Source organism: Ranitomeya imitator, chromosome 1, assembly GCF_032444005.1.
Source record: "Ranitomeya imitator isolate aRanImi1 chromosome 1, aRanImi1.pri, whole genome shotgun sequence".
Taxonomy (NCBI): domain Eukaryota; kingdom Metazoa; phylum Chordata; class Amphibia; order Anura; family Dendrobatidae; genus Ranitomeya; species Ranitomeya imitator.
In genome coordinates this window covers 1,055,742,027-1,055,749,539 of record NC_091282.1, presented here as the reverse complement: position 1 = coordinate 1,055,749,539, position 7,513 = coordinate 1,055,742,027, and positions in this window count along the sequence as shown.

Here is a 7,513-nt window from a genome sequence, read left to right as displayed (position 1 = left end):
TTTACCCTGGTTGGTTACCAGTGAAGACATCGCTGAATCGGTGTCACACACGCCGATTCAGCGATGTCTGCGGGGAGTCCAGCGACCAAATAAAGTTCTGGACTTTCTTCCCCGACCAGCGACAGCACAGCAGGGGCCTGATCGCTGCTGCCTGTCACACTGGACGATATCGCTAGCGAGGACGCTGCAACGTCACGGATCGCTAGCGATATCGTCTAGTGTGACGGTACCTTTAGACACAGAGAGATACCGCGCTACAAATGGCCAAGACCTAACTGGAGAGATAAGTACATATAGATAAAATCAACCTAATACCCTGAAAGAATGGGGCGGATACACTCAGTCTAAATAGACGTGCGGGATGTATAATCCCAAATTCTGCTTGCAAAGTAGCCTGATAAGATAGTAACTGCTAGGACTAAACTGCTACCGTAACAGGAAATAATGACTGCTATATGGCAGTTAGTGATGCGGGTGTACTTTCATATAGGGCGGGCAGGTACGTGAAGCCTATATATAGGTATTACTGAAGGCTGGGCGGTAACCCTGACGAAGGAGTGCGGTACACTCCGAAACGCGTTGGTTATACTGACCCTGCTAGGGCTCCATAGGCCAGTGACGTCACACGCTGCACGGAGCTCCACGCACCCCCTGCCTAGCACTTGCTAACACAGGTACTGGGGCACGCTCGCTAACCTTTAGCCTGTGAGCACCGCTACAGGCTAGCACATTTCATCGGCTCCCTGCATTCCTACTAGCCGCCGGACTTCTCCTCCAGACCTCCCTAAGCTGGGCAGGGAACAGGCTAGCACATTTCATCGGCTCCCTGCATCTTTACTAGCCGCCGGACTTCTCCCACATACCTCCCTAAGCTGGGCAGGTAAGTGTGTCTGCCATATAGCAGTCATTATTTCCTGTTACGGTAGCAGTTTAGTCCTAGCAGTTACTATCTTATCAGGCTACTTTGCAGGCAGAATTTAGGATTATACATCCCGCACGTCTATTTAGACTGAGTGTATCCGCCCCATTCTTTCAGAGTATTAGGTTGATTTTATCTATATGCACTTATCTCTCCAGTTAGGTCTTGGCCACTTGTAGCGCGGTATCTCTCTGTGTTTTAATCCTATGTAGTGTTTTCTACAATCTAGCAGGATACGGATGGAAAGCCACTAATAGAATAAATTTGAAAAAATGTGCAGCAGGCTGAACTAATTGCAAAAAAGGACAATGGATTGAACAGTATGAGGCAGTTACACACCCTGAGCTGACTACAACCAGCGGTGTCTGCGGACAGACTACAGAGTGAGCTGCACTCACACACACAGAGACCTTGCAGACAGCTGTGAACAGTAGGGTTGAGCGAAACGGTTCGTTCATTTTCAAAAGTCGCCGACTTTTGGCAAAGTCGGGTTTCATGAAACCCGACCCGACCCCTGTGCGGGGTCGGCCATGCGGTACGCGACTTTCGCGCCAAAGTCGCGTTTCAATGACGCGAAAAGCGCCATTTCTCAGCCAATGAAGGTGAACGCAGAGTGTGGGCAGCGGGATGACATAGGTCCTGGTCCCCACCATCTTAGAGAAGGGCATTGCATTGATTAGCTTGCTGTCTGCGGCGTCACAGGGGCTATAAAGAGGCGTTCCCGCCGACCGCCATCTTACTGCTGCTGATCTGAGCTTAGGGAGAGGTTGCTGCCGCTTCGTCAGAAGCAGGGATAGCGTTAGGCAGGGTCCATTAACCCCCAAACCGCTTGTGCTGTAGTGATTTCCACTGTCCAACACCACCTTCGGTGTGCAGGGATAGTGGAAGCTAATTTTTTTTTTTTTTCTCAGCGCTGTAGCTCATTGGGCTGCCCTAGAAGGCTCCCTGATAGCTGCATTGCTGTGTGTACACCGCTGTGCAAACCAACTGCTTTTTTCAAAGCACAAATCCTCATGTTCCTTCCTTTCTGCACAGCTATCTTTTTTGTTTGTCCACACTTTTTATTTAATTTGTGCATCAGTCCACTCCTTCTTGCTGCCTGCCATACCTGGCTGAGATTACCGCAGGGAGATAGTAATTGTAGGACAGTCCCTGTTTTTTTTTTTTTTTGTGGGAGATTAAGATTGGCATTTCTGCTAGAGTGCTATCCCTGTGTGTGCCATCTCTCACTCAGTGGGCCATAGAAAGCCTATTTATTTTTTTGGTTGATTTGGGTTCTAAATTCTACCTGAAAAAATCACTAAATCAATCAGTGGGAGATAAATATTGGCCTCTGGGCTTGTGTGCCACTCCTGACTCCTGTGTGTGCCATCTCTCACTCAGTGGGCCATAGAAAGCCTATTTATTTTTTTGGTTGATTTGGGTTCTAAATTCTATCTGAAAAAATCACTAAATCAATCAGTGGGAGATAAATATTGGCCTCTGGGCTTGTGTGCCACTCCTGACTCCTCTGTGTGCCATCTCTCACTCAGTGGGCCATAGAAAGCCTATTTATTTTTTTGGTTGATTTGGGTTCTAAATTCTACCTGAAAAAATCACTAAATCAATCAGTGGGAGATAAATATTGGCCTCTGGGCTTGTGTGCCACTCCTGACTCCTGTGTGGACCATCTCTCACTCAGTGGGCCATAGAAAGCCTATTTATTTTTTTGGTTGATTTGGGTTCTAAATTCTATCTGAAAAAAATCACTAAATCAATCAGTGGGGGATAAATATTGGCCTCTGGGCTTGTGTGCCACTCCTGACTCCTGTGTGTGCCATCTCTCACTCAATGGGCCATAGAAAGCCTATTTATTTCTTTGGTTGATTTGGGTTCTAAATTCTACCTGAAAAAATCACTAAATCAATCAGTGGGAGATAAATATTGGCCTCTGGGCTTGTGTGCCACTACTGACTCCTCTGTGTGCCATCTCTCACTCAGTGGGCCATAGAAAGCCTATTTATTTTTTTGCTTGATTTGGGTTCTAAATTTTACCTGAAAAAATCACTAAATCAATCAGTGGGAGATAAATATTGGCCTCTGGGCTTGTGTGCCACTCCTGACTCCTGTGTGTGCCATCTCTCACTCAGTGGGCCATAGAAAGCCTATTTATTTTTTTGGTTGATTTGGGTTCTAAATTCTACCTGAAAAAATCACTAAATCAATCAGTGGGAGATAAATATTGGCCTCTGGGCTTGTGTGCCACTACTGACTCCTCTGTGTGCCATCTCTCACTCAGTGGGCCATAGAAAGCCTATTTATTTTTTTGCTTGATTTGGGTTCTAAATTCTACCTGAAAAAATCACTAAATCAATCAGTGGGAGATAAATATTGGCCTCTGGGCTTGTGTGCCACTCCTGGCTCCTGTGTGTGCCATCTCTCACTCAGTGGGCCATAGAAAGCCTATTTATTTCTTTGGTTGATTTGGGTTCTAAATTCTACCTGAAAAAATCACTAAATCAATCAGTGGGAGATAAATATTGGCCTCTGGGCTTGTGTGCCACTACTGACTCCTCTGTGTGCCATCTCTCACTCAGTGGGCCATAGAAAGCCTATTTATTTTTTTGCTTGATTTGGGTTCTAAATTCTACCTGAAAAAATCACTAAATCAATCAGTGGGAGATAAATATTGGCCTCTGGGCTTGTGTGCCACTCCTGACTCCTGTGTGTGCCATCTCTCACTCAGTGGGCCATAGAAAGCCTATTTATTTTTTTGGTTGATTTGGGTTCTAAATTCTACCTGAAAAAATCACTAAATCAATCAGTGGGAGATAAATATTGGCCTCTGGGCTTGTGTGCCACTCCTGACTCCTCTGTGTGCCATCTCTCACTCAGTGGGCCATAGAAAGCCTATTTATTTTTTTGGTTGATTTGGGTTCTAAATTCTACCTGAAAAAATCAATAAATCAATCAGTGGGAGATAAATATTGGCCTCTGGGCTTGTGTGCCACTCCTGACTCCTGTTTGTGCCATCTCTCACTCAGTGGGCCATAGAAAGCCTATTTATTTTTTTGGTTGATTTGGGTTCTAAATTCTACCTGAAAAATCACTAAATCAATCAGTGGGAGATAAATATTGGCCTCTGGGCTTGTGTGCCACTCCTGACTCCTGTGTGTGCCATCTCTCACTCAGTGGGCCATAGAAAGCCTATTTATTTTTTTTAGTTGATTTGGGTTCTAAATTCTACCTGAAAAAATCACTAAATCAATCAGTGGGAGATAAATATTGGCCTCTGGGCTTGTGTGCCACTCCTGACTCCTGTGTGTGCCATCTCTCACTCAGTGGGCCATAGAAAGCCTATTTATTTTTTTGGTTGATTTGGGTTCTAAATTCTACCTGAAAAAATCACTAAATCAATCAGTGGGAGATAAATATTGGCCTCTGGGCTTGTGTGCCACTCCTGGCTCCTGTGTGTGCCATCTCTCACTCAGTGGGCCATAGAAAGCCTATTTATTTTTTTGGTTGATTTGGGTTCTAAATTCTACCTGAAAAAATCACTAAATCAATCAGTGGGAGATAAATATTGGCCTCTGAGCTTGTGTGCCACTCCTGACTCCTCTGTGTGCCATCTCTCACTCAGTGGGCCATAGAAAGCCTATTTATTTTTTTGGTTGATTTGGGTTCTAAATTCTACCTGAAAAAATCACTAAATCAATCAGTGGGAGATAAATATTGGCCTCTGGGCTTGTGTGCCACTCCTGACTCCTCTGTGTGCCATCTCTCACTCAGTGGGCCATAGAAAGCCTATTTATTTTTTTGGTTGATTTGGGTTCTAAATTCTACCTGAAAAAATCACTAAATCAATCAGTGGGAGATAAATATTGGCCTCTGGGCTTGTGTGCCACTCCTGACTCCTGTGTGGACCATCTCTCACTCAGTGGGCCATAGAAAGCCTATTTATTTTTTTGGTTGATTTGGGTTCTAAATTCTACCTGAAAAAAATCACTAAATCAATCAGTGGGGGATAAATATTGGCCTCTGGGCTTGTGTGCCACTCCTGACTCCTGTGTGTGCCATCTCTCACTCTGTGGGCCATAGAAAGCCTATTTATTTTTTTGGTTGATTTGGGTTCTAAATTCTACCTGAAAAAATCACTAAATCAATCAGTGGGAGATAAATATTGGCCTATGGGCTTGTGTGCCACTCCTGACTCCTCTGTGTGCCATCTCTCACTCAGTGGGCCATAGAAAGCCTATTTATTTTTTTGGTTGATTTGGGTTCTAAATTCTACCTGAAAAAATCAATAAATCAATCAGTGGGAGATAAATATTGGCCTCTGGGCTTGTGTGCCACTCCTGACTCCTGTTTGTGCCATCTCTCACTCAGTGGGCCATAGAAAGCCTATTTATTTTTTTGGTTGATTTGGGTTCTAAATTCTACCTGAAAAATCACTAAATCAATCAGTGGGAGATAAATATTGGCCTCTGGGCTTGTGTGCCACTCCTGACTCCTGTGTGTGCCATCTCTCACTCAGTGGGCCATAGAAAGCCTATTTATTTTTTTGGTTGATTTGGGTTCTAAATTCTACCTGAAAAAATCACTAAATCAATCAGTGGGAGATAAATATTGGCCTCTGGGCTTGTGTGCCACTCCTGACTCCTCTGTGTGCCATCTCTCACTCAGTGGGCCATAGAAAGCCTATTTATTTTTTTGGTTGATTTGGGTTCTAAATTCTACCTGAAAAAAATCAAAAAATCAATCAGTGGGAGATAAATATTGGCCTCTGGGCTTGTGTGCCACTCCTGACTCCTGTTTGTGCCATCTCTCACTCAGTGGGCCATAGAAAGCCTATTTATTTTTTTGGTTGATTTGGGTTCTAAATTCTACCTGAAAAAATCACTAAATCAATCAGTGGGAGATAAATATTGGCCTCTGGGCTTGTGTGCCACTCCTGACTCCTGTGTGTGCCATCTCTCACTCAGTGGGCCATAGAAAGCCTATTTATTTTTTTGGTTGATTTGGGTTCTAAATTCTACCTGAAAAAATCACTAAATCAATCAGTGGGAGATAAATATTGGCCTCTGGGCTTGTGTGCCACTCCTGACTCCTGTGTGTGCCATCTCTCACTCAGTGGGCCATAGAAAGCCTATTTATTTTTTTGGTTGATTTGGGTTCTAAATTCTACATGAAAAAATCACTAAATCAATCAGTGGGGGATAAATATTGGCCTCTGGGCTTGTGTGCCACTCCTGGCTCCTGTGTGTGCCATCTCTCACTCAGTGGGCCATAGAAAGCCTATTTATTTTTTTGGTTGATTTGGGTTCTAAATTCTACCTGAAAAAATCACTAAATCAATCAGTGGGAGATAAATATTGGCCTCTGGGCTTGTGTGCCACTCCTGACTCCTGTGTGTGCCATCTCTCACTCAGTGGGCCATAGAAAGCCTATTTATTTTTTGGTTGATTTGGGTTCTAAATTCTACCTGAAAAAATCAATAAATCAATCAGTGGGAGATAAATATTGGCCTCTGGGCTTGTGTGCCACTCCTGACTCCTGTTTGTGCCATCTCTCACTCAGTGGGCCATAGAAAGCCTATTTATTTTTTTGGTTGATTTGGGTTCTAAATTCTACCTGAAAAAATCACTAAATCAATCAGTGGGAGATAAATATTGGCCTCTGGGCTTGTGTGCCACTCCTGACTCCTGTGTGTGCCATCTCTCACTCAGTGGGCCATAGAAAGCCTTTTTTTTTTATTTGGTTTCTAAATTCTCCCTGAAAAAATCATTTTATTTTATTTGGTTTCTAAATTCTTCCTGAAAAAAATCATTTTATTTTATTTTGTTTCTAAAGTCTCCCTGAAAAAAAAAAAAAAAAATCAGTGGGAGATTAATATTGCCCTTTCTGCTTGTGTGCCAGTCTTGACTCCTGGGTGTGCCATCTCTCACTCAGTGGGCCATAGAAAGCCTTTTTTTTTATTTGGTTTCTAAATTCTCCCTGAAAAAATCATTTTATTTTATTTGGTTTCTAAATTCTTCCTGAAAAAATCATTTTATTTTATTTTGTTTCTAAAGTCTCCCTGAAAAAAAAAATAAATCAGTGGGAGATTAATATTGCCCTTTCTGCTTGTGTGCCAGTCTTGACTCCTGGGTGTGCCATCTCTCTCTCTCAAATAGTGGGCCATAGAAAGCCTATTTATTTTTTTGGTTGATTTGGGTTCTAAATTCTACCTGAAAAAATCAATAAATCAATCAGTGGGAGATAAATATTGGCCTCTGGGCTTGTGTGCCACTCCTGACTCCTGTGTGTGCCAACCCTCACTAAGTGGGCCATAGAAAGCCTATTTATTTTTTTATTTGGATTCTAAATTCTCCCTGAAAAAATCATTTTATTTTATTTGGTTTCTAAATTCTTCCTGAAAAAATCATTTTATTTTATTTTATTTTGTTTCTAAATTTTCCCTGAAAAAAAAAAAAAAAAAATGGGAGATTAATATTGACATTTGTGCTTGAGTGACAGTCCTGCGTGTGTGGCATCTCTGTGATTTGGTGCCACAGAAAACAGAGTGTGTAACATTGTGCCTGATTTTCCTTGCGGTCTCACCAACCTGTAAAGGGA